Below are 14,678 nucleotides of genomic sequence, written 5' to 3' on the forward strand. Positions count from 1 at the left end.
TTTCAGTCAGGTTCCAACTTTCACAGACTAGTCCATTAAAATGGTATTGAGTTCTCACAAGAAAATATTCTATGCTACTCCCACAGAAAACAAATCATATTATATGAACTGCAGTCTCCTACTACTACCAATAGTATAATGTCAACAAAGAAAGGCTTGTCAATTTGTCTGGCCCAATTTCCACGTTTATGTAACTAAGCTATATAATACCTATGATTGTTACCCCATATACATAATTTCCAACTCATGTTTCTGTTATATACACAGTTTCTATTTTTAAACCTGTAACTTTATTCACCATTGTATGTGTTTACATAAGGACTAAAACCAAGGCTCGCTGAGCAGCAGTTCCTGGTTGCCCTTCCTCTGTTTGAGTGGGAGGATAAGAGATGACCTTTTCTTCTTGCTTCTCTTGCCCAACTCACTGCTTGTTTCAGTTTATTCAATACAGTGGCCACTAGCATTTGAAATTCATTCAGATAATCTTCCCAAATCGTTCAGATCTAGGCCATTTGAACCTGCTGATTTATACAACAGCTCTGATCTTTCAAATGGCACTCAAAATCCTTTCTACAAGCAGCCAGGTTTGCAAGAACACCAGTCCCTCCCACACCCATATCTTGCATTCTCACCAGGGGCATTTTGAACTCACTCTTTATTGGCGAATGACCCCCACAGCCATCAAACAGTACAGAACATGTTAACTAACACATGCACGCACACACAAGGCCCCTTTCTTATCCGGGGTACGTTAACTCGAGAAAAAACATTGGCTAGCTCAAGCATGTTATTTTTCTTCATTTACGAGCAATCAGCTTTAGAATACTTAGAGCAGTACTAGCCTCCAGTCCTACTGCATGCACATCTAGGAAAAAATTAAAGGACTATATAGAAAACATACTACGTTTTGATGACTGGTTTACATATCTGCAGTATGAATAACTTGTTGCAAAATAATGCACTTCCATTAAAATGAAGAGTGTTGGAGGGGGGATATTTTTGTTAAATGATACATCACCACCAGTTGCGTGTACACAGAGAAGAAGCGGTTCTGGACAGCATGCCCTGCAACAGACTACAAACAGCTCAAAAAGGAAGTTTTCAATTATCCCACTCCCAAGTATATAATTCCTGCTGGAACAATATTGCAATCTGCAGATTAAACATGAATTAAATTCATATTAAAAAATAATATCCTGCATTTTACATCCTAAATTAAAACAGATGTAATTAAAACCTTTGAAAGTAATTTTGGCTAGTGCTTCATTTATATCTACAGCTAAAGCAGACACTTTCTCAGTGATTTGTGCCAAATTTGACTAATTCTTCTGCTCTGTTTTAATTACTATATATGCTTTCTTGCTGCAGTTAAGAATATCCATTACACACTTGAACAGCCAATGCTATGAGAAAATGCGCAGTTTTTTAAAGCCTAGTGGTGTTTCAAATCATAACATGAGAGTGGCAAAGCTCTATACCTCACAGCTGCTTCTGTTATATACCACTATAGACAGCCTGTACACACACATCCCATGACCTGCATCTGACCTTGGCTGGAGCAACACATAGCACATCCAGAATAACCTTACAAATGGAAGACAAACTACACAATATCTCATTCAAGCCAATGCTGTACTTAAGAATCACTGCACTTCTCCTGCTATGCTACCTATGTTAAAGCCAACTTCAATAAACAATCTTCTCAAAAAGAATGGTTTGTTTGGGGTTAAATTCCTTCCATCTCCATCCCTCCTGTGCAAATGCACAAAAAGCAACCCTGCCAAGACCCAGTTCATACAGCAGAGTCCTGCACCCACATCCCCAGAGAATCCCAGCTTCCTAATTTACAGGTTGAATTTCAGAGACTTGATAACAGTTATCCGTTAAGTACAAGAATCCATGCCAGGCAACAAGGTTTGGAGATTACCCCTTCTAGAACAAGTTTTAAGCTTCCAGGACACTTGTAAAGCTAAACGGGGAATTTCAAGTGCAAAAAAACCCAAACGTTAACTGCTGCAATCCATTCCCTGCTTTGCTTGGCTTAACTGCTGAGTTACATTCCCAGGCAGCCAGATGCAAGCTGTTAGTGGAATTAGAGTTTTATACAATTGCATTTGGTGAGATCTTCCTGAACAAACAGGCTGGTTCTCCTCCTTGTCTTCATAGATCAAGTCACACAAGTAAGTAACTTCTAAATGTACGTATCGTATACTACAGGCATATGTGAACATATACATTGTCTATGGTTAGCATAAAGATCAGTGAGCAGCAAGTTCCCCTTGAATTAAACCACCAATGCCTAGACCAACTGCTTCACTCAGTCTGAATTTCAAGAAAGGGAACAGCTGCGAACAGGAAAAGGCAATCACAGCTGTCTTAAAACTTTAAGTAAATTATGTGGGAAGATTTGCAGATAAAAAAAATTTAAAGCGTATTTAAAATAGTAACTTATGAGTATTGAAAGTTGGAGATATTGAAAATAAGAATAAAATGTATACTTTTGCATAGGTATGGATCAATCTCCTCAGTAGTATAAGCAGAAATTTGAACTCATTGCAAAGAAATCAGCAGAACAGTTCATTGCACCTCTGGATTTGAGAGAGTATAATTTGGCTAAAAATTCATCTAAGAGGAAAATGTACTTTTTCATGTTAACTGGTGAAAATAAGACAACCTATAGATAAAAAAAAAAATCATGCCTATCCTTCATTTACACGGGAGATACTATTGTCATTTCAGTAATACTCATAACTGTATGCAATAATACAAATTACTTTGCTATTACCTTGAGGCAAAGAATACCCAAAGGCCCTAATCCAGCCTAGTTTTTGTCCTATGAAAGTGTTCAAGTTGGACAGGGTTTTGAGCAACCTGATCTAGTGAAAGGTGACTGTGCCCATGGGAGGGAGCTTGGACTAGGTGATCTTTAAAGGTCTATCCCAACCAAAACCATTCTATGAATCTATGAATAAACAGTAGTATGCACCCAGAGTATATATTAGAGTGTTCCTTATGAACAGTCTCTATTAAAAAACAATATATGCTACTTTGGGGGAATTTTTCAATAAGAACTGATAAAACAGGAAAAAAAAGGGTTAACCAGCTTGTGTCAGCTACTCAACACAAGTCTGAGATTACCAGATATTTCCCTAATAAACAAGTCACACAAAAGTTCAGCCCACACTAAGCTTTATCATGAATGCTTGCAACTTTGCTTTACAGATACCAGCACATCCAGGTCTAGATCTTGGCTTGGACCATAAAATCAGACCAGCACTGAAGGAAGGACTGATGCCCACAAGTCTGGAAAATGGTTTCAGGTGTAGGACCCAGAGCTTGGCCTTTTCAATTTATGGTAGTAAAACATTACAGAAATTATCTACTGAAATTCAGTGTTTGCCAATACAAACCAATCAAGCTCGGCAGAGGTCCCCTCCAAATAAATGAAAGCGTGTACACTATGTTTTGTACTCCTTTCCCAAAGAGTTGGCCAAATCCTTGATTGCCAAAGCAACAAAAAAACATTTTTTTGCGTGTTTTCAGACTCTTTCTCAGAAAGTACAGCATGTGAATCAAAAACTCCCCACTTCACCTGCCATTTAGGGATTTTTTAATAGATCTCTGAGTAGTAAGTATTCAACTTTTCCTTCTGATGAAGGCTCTATTTGAAAAATAGAGGGCTCAAAACCTGCAACACAGTCCCCATAGAAAATAAGAAGAGAGTTTTAAACCAGTGCACATTCAGGAAACTCTAAGAAGTCAGCATTCCAGCTCTGATGCATATTCCTATTTTTATCATATTCGTTCCCTAGAAGAAATATCTACTCTCACTACACTCCTTTTTCCACCAGCTTATCAGTGCATGCCCTTGACCACAGTACAAAAACCGGCATTTACCAACACTCTGCGGGTGAAAGATTATTCTTCCATATAAATTATACATTTAAGGAACTCATCATTTCTTTTGCACTGAAAACCTATTCAAGCCTTCCAGCATCTGTGGGCTAAGTGGTTTGCTCCAGCCGGGGGGGGCGACAAATGCTGATATTTCAAGAAACCTAATCTCTTAATGATTGAGATCAGACAAAGGGTATGGCCATGAAAGAGACAGCTTGAAACAGGCCTAATCTCCAGCATATCTCAACCTACAGATGGCCGAGATACAGCGCTGCCACCAGCACAGCTTCAACTGGCTGTAATCTGCCTACCCAAGGGTGGTCCAGCCAGAGCAACTGAATTGCACACAGAAATCTCTTACACTGATACTTCCTGGGAAAAGTACGGTGAGGCTGGGTGCCAGCATGAGCCAAGCAGGCACCATCTCCATCAGATGAAAGCAGCTCAAGCCTACTAACAAAACTATATTCCTGCTCAGTTCAGCTTTGATCATGGCAAAACTCCTACTTCTTGGTTTCCAGGCCTCCAGTTTCCCCAGGTCAGCCATCTAACTGGTGCCTCCATGCCTGAAGATTTCCTGACTGGGCAGCCCTGGACTGCTTTTCCAAGGTCACAGACATACTGTTACTTTTCACAGACACACTGAATGTTTTCTAATTCATTTCCCCGTCAGCTAAATACAGCCCTTATCAGCACTGGAGCACACAGCAGAGGCTCAGCTTTTTCCAATCAGCCCACTCAGGGCAGTGATATATAAGAGTGCATCCTCCTCCCTCACTTCCAACAGATCCCCAGTTATCTGCACTGCAGAAATAAGCCACCATGCTCTTTGCTTCCTTGCAAAATACAAGTATTTCCACCTCAGCTTAATCTCCCCCTGCAACAGTCTACATGCTAATTGTGACCCCCCCAAAAAATGTATTTAAAAACTTGTGAGTTGTAAGCATCCCAAAGCAAGCATAAACTTTCAAGTGGAATTTTCAGATGACACATAATCTAAACCAATGAATCACTATATGTACTCAATGTACACGGCTACACAGCCCTCCTACACTGACCCCCAAACTAAAAGAAACCACCCCACCTGCATACGGAGCAGCAACATAACCATAATTAATCATTTCCAAGAGGGCTGAGAAGAGACACCAGCACTTCGCTAACCCAAGGAGCGCCCAGCCTGAGAGAGAGCTGTCCTCCCTGGGACAGAGCACATCTGCAAAGCAGGATGTTATCCAAGCTAAGTGAGCTGATGTGTTTTTCTGGTGGAAGAAACAGGAGCCAGGAGGATTACAGTTACTTTGGAGGGCCCTGGGAAAGTGGGGGAGGGAGGTGAAACACCCAGGGAGCACTCACACAATTATCCAGGCACCAAGAAAGTGCTATTCTGAACCTTCCTTCAGCAGAACAGCAGCAGCCTTCAAACAAAATGTGAATTTACTGCATGGCAGTTCCTTCAGCAATCTCAGGGAGCTTTTTCTGCCTATACTGGGTTAGGTGTCTGGTATATCTTATTAGCATACAGAGCACATACATAAGAGGAGGCACAAGGGGGCTGGGGAACTGACAAAGCAAGGGTGATTAGCTGATTGTCATTTCAGGAGTAAAACTGAATTCTTCTGAAGTACTCATCAACATAGACTAATAATAAAATAACTGGAGGGGGGAATGGAAAAACTAAAAACACAACCAACCAACCATCTCTCCATGTTAAACTTGTTTCAACAGTTTAAAGGATGCCCAGTCAGTTTTTAAATACCTCAAGACAGAAAGACTTTTGAGACTAAAGTTTCCAACGCCAAGGCCCATTCTGGATGGCAAAATAATTATGTTTATAGCGAAAGAGCAGATGACAACGCAAAACCAATCCAGAAAGCATTGAACATAAAATTTATAAGATAAAATTAGTTCCATGCTCCTATTACAAATCCACCCTAAATATCTGACAGAATCATCAACATCTAGCTGTAACCCTGAAAAAACACACCCATTCAAGTGTAGAGTTTAGGAAGGTTGGTCCAAAAGTCTCTAAACAACAACTTTCTCGATACTCCTTCATTTTAACATCTGTGAGCCTTCATTTAAATATCTGTGATGGAAATAGATGCTTATCATTCAAAAAATTGACATTTAAAAATGTAACTGAAAGTGTAAGCCCAAAGACAGCATGGAAGAGAGCCAACCTAAACCAGTACCTTCAGTGACAGACTGAAATGACAAGAAAAGCATCACAGAAAAATAAGTTTGTCATTTTTAAGGAAATTTTGATTAGTTCATTTCACCAAAAACTTCTTGTACATTGACTGCATGTACCCACAACATTTGCAGTGGTACTTACTACCCCTGCTGCCAGTACCAAAGTGTGCATTGCTCTTTTCCATCAGGATGGACAAGGTTAGCTTTTAGGATGAGGCTATATTTTAATTTATGAATCTGAAGTTTACTGTATCTGTTCCAAGCAATTCCATTTTAGTAACTTACCATGTATCGGGAAGCCTGAAAGAATTCAGAATCCAGGGGTTCCCTGGCAAACAGGCCCCAAAAATATTTCATCAACGGATGTCCTTGTCACTACTATGAAGTTTGTGACTCACTCAGGGATAGATCAGAAGGATGCCATACTTGACAAGATTCCCATTGAGAAAACAGCAATTCAGACTGAAATCTCATGGCTGACTTAATGAAAACAGTCCCTCTTGTTCTGAAGGTATAAACTGGCAATACAGAACAATTTTCTTTAAAGTCCTGGTATTTGGCTCTGGTTTTTATGACAGATCAATGCAGCTTTAAGACAGTAGGTTCCACTCTGTGATACAGCAGTTATATCCTGATTAATTTTTAGAGATGAAAATGGTTGTGATAGGACTTCTGTACTTATTGACTAAATCTTAAATCCTGAAATTCTTAAATCTCAAAAAAAACTATATATATAGTACTATTCATCAACAAGAAGTAAGGATTCTCCAGCAATATGAAACGCTGGCACAGTTACTTTTTACCCTCCAACTGAGGCAGTGTCTGAACAGCACTAAAGTGCTACTGCAAGGGACAATCTTGTAGGTGACCATAGCCAGTTATGACAGGCAATGAAGAAAGTTTCTACAGTCCTCTAGAAGGTAGGAGAGTTGTGATGTTACACAGGAGGTTCAAAGTTTGGGAAATCACTTAAACCCTGTTAAAGGGCAGTGGAACAAAATTGGAGCACAATGGGAAGCTCTGCCAGATCTCCTGGCAGTTCTGTTCTTCTGTTCTGTCTGCTGCTCCCCTGCAGCTTTCAGAGTCAGACACTTGTCTTCATCAATGGGAAGACACATCCATTTAATAACAGAAACAAAGATGATTCATGAATGCACATGAATTGATATTTCCCATGGAACAGAAGAGCCCAAGAGAAAACAATTCTAGAAACGAAATTTCTTACAATGTTTCATAGAAACACATTGATTGTCCTTTGCAAAAACCACAGTCTTTAAGGCAAAGCATGCTTGTGTGCAAGCCAATAAGCAAACACATGACTCTCTCTCTTGAAATAGATCTTATGAGTCAAGAAGTAAAACCCCACAATCTGGTCTTTGGCAATATCACCACCATCATCAATAGTCTTTATGTAAGTTAATTGACATAACAGCATTAATCCAAAGGAAAGCACTTGACAACTTATTCTACCCTTTCCATCCCAGGAATAAATCCCATCCCCTAAGACAATTGCATTCTGGTCTAAACTACTGTAGACTACACCTTGAATAGAGCTTGTCAGAAAATTAATTTAAAATTTGTCTTTTGTTTAAATGTTTTCTTAGGAGAAGAGTTTTTGGCAACTTCAACATTTTCCACCTGAACTGTGGGATGAGCGTGACCCAGAGGGCTCCCATTGCCCACCCCAGCACAGCACTTGCCAGCTGTGTTACTCCGTTCCTGAATTATGAGCAGTGCCTTGCCAGGGTCATTGCAAACAGTGGAAAACAGATCTGTTCTTTCACCAACGATTACTGCTTCAATTCAGCTGATCACTGATAAGGCCAAAATAACTGCATGTGATAATTATGAAAGAGTGTAATATATGTGCATGATGGGGAGAACGTTAAAATTTAAGACCTAAAGTTCATGGCCCTTTAAGTGTCCCTTCCAACATGTTCTGGTAAGATTCAAGAAGCACTTCTGATGATTTTCACCACCATTTCTTCAGCAGCCGCAACACTTGGGCTATTCAGTCTCAGAGTTTTAAAGTAACAGCTGAAGTGTATTTTTCTACTATTTTCTTCTCATTATAAACGAAACGCCCAAGCCATATTCACTTAATACCGCAGAGAAAAGAGAAACAAAGAAGAAAAGGGAAGAAAGGTCACTGTCAGGCCAAGATCAAGTCTGGAAAATTTCAACTTGAGACATGAGCATTTCAGGAAGTTATAAGCAACTGGAATAATAAAGGAATTATAACTGAAACACTGCAAGAATTCTAGCTATAGCTCTTGCTAAGCTAACCAAGTCTTATTTAATGTATTTCAACAACATTCAGAAATTCTTCTTGGCTGAGACATGAATGGTCTGTGCTTTCAAAACCTCACTGCCTACCTCCTTGAAGAGGCATGAGAAAGGAATAGATAATGTTGGTCACAGCCACAGGTGACGGATATCAGTGTAGCTGCCTTGCTTTCATCAGCATCAGTGAATTACAGGAAAAATGTAAAAGGGAGCAAAAACTGAATCCACCAACTTGTAACTGCTTTCTAGTTTACTTCTATGTTGCTTCCTCCCCGCCACAGAAATGCCATGCCAGCCAGCCTCTCACCAGGGCAGCTAATTGAAATGTGGCTTGTTCTGATGCCTCCTGCAAGGGCTAACAGAAACAAAGAGAAGTGTTTATCCAATTTCAGACAATTTGCTCTTCAAATCAGGTCAACATTTTTGTTGTCACTCCTTCCCCGCACATTCCCCCTGAAATCTTTGCCCTCCTCCTCACAGGAGGGCCATAGATCGAATGAATCTTAATCAAACTTTTCCATGCCTCTTTCCAAGCGATTTATAATTGTGAACAGACTAAATGCACTTTTTTCCTCCACTTCACTGTTCTAAAGGAACACAAGGTCTAGAAAGGCATCCTATAATTGCCGAGTTACTGTTAAAATAACTGTAGAACAATTATTTTTCCAAACAGTGCTGTGCTAAAAAAACTCAGACATCCTATGAAAATTCTCCATGCCAACCCAGGCATTTAAATGTCTACATCTCCTGCAAAAAAAAAACCCAATGCTTCAAGTTCAGTCCACTTGACTCCAATTAACAAGTATTTGCAAAGAGCAGGAATGCCTAAGTAACTGAGTTTCTAATACAACACACCAGAGGCACTGCCACCAGCATCTTCATTTAAGTTTTTTCAACACACTGTGATACTGTGCTTCAGTCAGAAACTAGGTCATAAAATTCTCTATTGGAAAGCGTTTATAGCTCTTTGGACTGGATTATTCTGTTCAAGAGGTTATAATAATAAAGGAAGCCTGCTAGCATACTTTTTCCAAACTCTCGGTATGTTGTTGCCAGTTTGAGAAATTGGCTCATTACTTATCCTTGTTTGGCTCCTCCATTCTCCAGTACTTGTTAGCTTTGACCTCTTTCTGGACAAATAGAAAACTTACTGTATCACCTAATTAACATGAGGAAGAATACAGAAAACCCTCTCATTTATTCCAGTTCCAGAATCAGTTTTACAAAAGCACTGCCAGAGCTTCAAGAAGCATTCAGATGTTGAGAGTCCTGCCAAAGTTTACAATCTAGTTATATCCTGCTACAGACCAAAAAAAAAAAAAAAAGCCTGCTCTGTTTTTTCAATTTTATACAAGTCTCTGGCATGAAACAATCCACATGCATCCAGACGATCTGTGGATATACCTTGTTCTCTTTAGTTTAATCAAACAGGCCAACTCACTTTCAAACACTCATGTTTTTCTCAGCCACTCCTCCCTGCACTAGCAAGCAAAGCATCAGGTTTGCTCTTCTCCCCACCACCACCCCTTTTTGAAGGCTTAAAACAGTGAGCAAACAGTTCTATTACAGTTCTAGTATTGTAAAGCTAATTCATTTGAGGCTCCTCATCTTGCTTCTCTATTAAATAGCTGCACCTTTTGTACCACAGTCAAGTTCAGTGTCCAGCAGCCTCCCAGAAGTTATTCACCTTTGCCCTTTTTCTGGGGACTTGGAGGGAAAAGGCGCTCAACAGTTTCTTCTAGTGAGAAAAGCCAACTTGACAGTCTTTTACATGCTTTTCCATGAGCCATCAGAACAAACACAGTGGAATCACCTTCAACTGAAAAAGCCTTAAATGATATGTTAGGTTCAACTTGCCTTTTATCTCATAAGCATTCAGCTGAAGGCCTTGCATATCAAGGCAATCTTTTCTAAAGAGCTGCCTTATTACCTTCTGCCCCAAATATAAATGCAGAAGGAAAAATGAGGGCAGATGGGACTGAAATAAGTGTACAACATTAAGGTGGTTCTGTAATCAGGAGCAGATAGTATGTCCAAGATTATTATGTCTTTTGAAGAAAAAGGAAAATTAAGAGCAAAATTGAACCAAACTTACCCAGCTGCATAAATTCTGTCTCCCAGATATTCTTTGCCAAGAAGGAGAATCAGTATAATGAAATTATTCTCCTTTAACTAGCTTTCAGATTTTAGCTGAAGGCTGGGTTTGGTTCTGCTTGCTGTTGCAGAATTTTAAAAGCCTCTATGCTTAAAAAGTGTAGTACTTTGTACTTTCGCAGTATCAGTAGCAAATTTTATCTTTTCAATAGGGCTTACCTTCAGCAAAGCCATAGCTTTTTCAAGCTTGACAATCCTACCACAATAGTTAACATCATATACAATGCACAGTGTATTTCTGTGACTCCACCTAAGAAAGACAGGAGGATTTATGCAATATTCACACTTTCTTCCATAGCCTTGACACATTAGCTGGGGTGTGTGCACTCAGGTCCTCAGTGCAATGATTTAGCTGCAAAGGCAGTATTGGGTAATTACTTTTTCCTCTTTAACCTAAAGTTTCTGTGAACATGAAAACAATGTTTTAAATGTACGAAAGGAAAACAACAAGAAAAAAAATATAGTTCAATTCTGATTAATGGTCCTATACTTTAATGTGTTGCTAGGAGGCTCAGCCCATTAAGTGTGTGTCCCCAGGATAGTAGCAATTTACAATGGTTTCTTCCACACAATCTTGAATTTTGTCTGGAAAAAAAAAATGACCAGGGTGACTGCCTCACAGCTCAGGAGATGGAACATCTTCTCTGTTTGTTTGTGGAACTCAAGGAGGTACAGAACATAAAGGCCACACAACCCCCAAATTATTATTAAAAACGGGGAAATGAGCTCAAAAAGAAAAGCAAGACAGGTCCAAGCAGCTGCCTCACACCTATACATTACAAAGACACCAGAAGTGAGAGAGCCACAGAACCAGTACCCACCTTCACTTCTGAGCACTGACTGCCCAACAGCTCTGCTTTACCAGCACTAGGTGATGTGTGCACAAAAAGCTCAGTGTAGCCCAGGGCCTGCCCATGGCTGTGGGGGTTGGAACTAGATGATCTTAAGGTCCTTTCCAGCCCTAACTGTTCTATGATTCTATATCAAAGCTTTGCAAAAGAAAGTACTCTGGACACACCGTCTTCTCTACTAGAAATGCAAGCACACAGGCATGTAGGCACTTATATCCCACTAATATGGGGACTAAAGGATTTGCTCACAGTTTCCCAGGAAGCTTGCAACAGAGCAAGAATTCAATCAAGACCAACCTTTGCTTGCATTTGTGTAGGCTTTAACAAGCTTGGATTAACTTCCAAGGGTATCAACAACTTGACAACTACATCCTGAATTGGCCCAGCCTCAAAGAAACAGTTACTTAAACCACCCAAGAAAAGCTGAAATTGTCCATATATTCAGGCCTTACAGTTGTAACAGCTAATGTGAAATAAAATTCAAAAAGAAGTTAAGGAAATTCTTTTATACAGTGCCAAGAGTAAAGGCTACAATAGCAGCAGCTTGTTTGTTCCCACCCTCCTAATCGATTACATAGGATAATTATGTAATCATAATAATCATAGCTCATCAACATCACACAAGATGACTGAGGATGGGGATTTGCTGCTTTGTGCAATGAAACACCCATTGACTGGCATACATTCTCTTTTTACTGTACTTGCGTCACATAGATATGTTTGCTAGAGTGGATGTATTGAGAAAAATTAATCTTATGAGGTCCTTATTTAACAAACCAAGACATATGGAGATGCAGCAAAACATGTATCAGATTAGTCATGACCACTATAGATCCAAGCACAAAATTTGAGTGAATAAAAGTGGATCACAAGAGGCAGAACAGACTACACTAGACAGCTAGAGCTTGGAATTCACTACAAATACACAAAAACGCATTTTGTTTTCCTCCTCATGGAGATATTTTATCAAAGTGTTAGCAAACTAACTAGTAAAAAGTTTACTAAGGGGCAAACCTCAAAATTTTTTACCAAGCCAAGTGTGGCTTAGAGATGTAAAGCCTGATGGAATAGATGCTCCAGTCTGGTATAACTTAAAGTAGATGGAACTAATTCCTACAGGGACAGGTGGGTTGATGGAAGAATTAGAAATGACAGACCATATTTTGCAATAATCTTTTGATCATTTAACATGCAATGTCATCTCTTGTCAGAATTACCAAATCTAGGGGAAAAACTAAAAACCTGCTCAGAGTGATTTACAGAGACATATGTAAACATTCATGTAGATGAGAGATTTATATTTTATATTCAGTGAGTTTTGATGCTGCTATTGAAGCTTAACCAAAACAATGTGGGGAAAGTTAATGAACAACCATTCCAAATGGCATACATCTGACTTCTTACCTGAAGGGTGTTCATCAATCATTACTTCTGTCCCAGGATTAATGCTTCAGCAACCACGTAACAAAAAGATCTGGTGAATTCCTAAATGTTTAAAAAGAATTATAAATGTGTTACACAATAAAAAGTCATCAAATCCATGACTTAAACAATAATACTTCAGAGTTGCAAGGATTTTTGCTATTGTTGTTCAGATTTTTTTCTTAATATACGTTTTTATTTAGAACTTTTCTCTGTGCATTCAAATGAAGCTGTGGTACATTCATCTGTGGCATAACTAGAACCACAAGAAATGCAGTTATTAAGAAAAGTAATTGTAGATGGAAAATCAGCATGATATGTAAAAATAGAAGCATCAAAAAAGAAGCAGTCATCCCTAGTTGGTTTAATGATTTGGCAACTATGTTGTATCCACATATTGACTTGTTGATATTATTTCACACTCTATATGCAGAGAAACTTCTCAGTTCTCACATGGAAGGAAATCACATTTCCAGATTATGGTTATATTTTACAAAAAGAAAAACTTATGCCAAATATGAAACATGCCTTTTCTTATATGTTTTCTTCTACTTTCAATTTCCATTGGAAAGCTCCATAATTCCTTCGGTGTCCAGGTACAAAGACTACTTTAAAAATCCTGGATAGAACATTCTTTAGGAGCTGCATTTTTACTTTATGCCCACAACATGAGTACATTAAAAGACCCTGCTACTTACAGTAAGTATACTGTATCTCTGAGAAGTCCTCCCTTTCTAAATTAAATACTAAAATGGAAAAAAAAACATGTATTGCAAATGTTGCATGCATCTCCTTGATTAACAGAGAATAACTATGCAGCAAGCTAGCAAATTAACCTTTCAGATTTCATGTAGTGTGATTAACTCCCATGTCTGCAAGAATATCACCATAAACTTCATGGGCAAAATGTGCTTTCAAGGACACAGGGAAAGTACTTTTTAAGAGTATGCTAACATTTCTGCCTTTATAAAGGATGTCATATTTATTGTGAATGACACATGTATCACATATTTTCTCCCCTGTACACACTATAATATTATCTTACTCAAATCTAACATATATAAATGGAGAAGACCTGATACTTGCACTATTACCCACAGTAGCTTTGGTCTAAAATTTTCACCTTACAACCCCAACTTTCTGGAACTCCAGTCACATTAAACCAAAACCAGGCCACTCAGGAATACCATGCCAACAGTTTCTGTAAAACATGCTTTTAAACCTCAAGTTTCTTCCAATAGAGTTAGAGAATCATAGAATAGCTAGAGTCTCTGCAAAAAGTGACCTTTTCCTTAAGATCATTGAAAAATGCATGAAAAACAAGAGAATACTTCTAATGCACAGGCTGCTTACCTGAACAGGCAGCCGCAAAAATCATACCAACCAATGATAAAATGAAGCTAATGAAGGAGCATGCCTAATCTATTTAACTGCAGTTAGTTTCTGCCTATAGAAGATACTTGCCACTTGTGACTAATTAAAGCCACATTAGGTGGTAAACAAGAGACCATCAGAAACATTTGACTCAGAATGCTAGAACAAGGTTATAACAAATAACAAAAACTTATGTGGAATTTTGTGCAGACTGTGAGTCCTCAGCCATCCCTATGGACTGATGGTGGTCCCTACAGTTTCAGAAGGTGGTCCACAAAATGATCATGAATAAGAAAAATTGAAACCACATTTATGAGAATGCAAACAAGAAAACAACAGGAGGGAAATAAAAAAGTGGGTCAACATTCAAAGTTCGGTATGATGTTCATCTGTTCACAAATGAAAAACATTTTTGAAACACAGCACAATGCTGTCCATAGACTTTTGCTTTGTTTGTTTTCTCTGAAGTGGTCTTCTGATGAAAGAAAGATGGAGAAATAA

General features: G+C 38.8%; 1 protein-coding gene across 4 annotated transcripts in view; it reads right to left on the reverse strand.

Annotated features, from left to right (window-relative positions):
* LOC133208492 (uncharacterized) overlaps window positions 1-14,678 on the reverse strand; it is a 276,640-nt gene that overhangs the window by 183,940 nt on the left and 78,022 nt on the right. For all 4 annotated transcript variants that reach the window (XR_009724384.1, XR_009724385.1, XR_009724383.1 and 1 more), the window contains exon 3: window positions 12,786-12,866. The gene's annotated coding sequence lies outside the window, so the exon portion shown is untranslated. The remainder of the gene's footprint in view (window positions 1-12,785; window positions 12,867-14,678) is intronic.

Source organism: Neopsephotus bourkii, unplaced genomic scaffold (assembly GCF_033783945.1).
Source record: "Neopsephotus bourkii isolate Nb327-2 ecotype Australia unplaced genomic scaffold, CSIRO-AGI_Nbou_v1 NB_272, whole genome shotgun sequence".
Classification (NCBI taxonomy): domain Eukaryota; kingdom Metazoa; phylum Chordata; class Aves; order Psittaciformes; family Psittacidae; genus Neopsephotus; species Neopsephotus bourkii.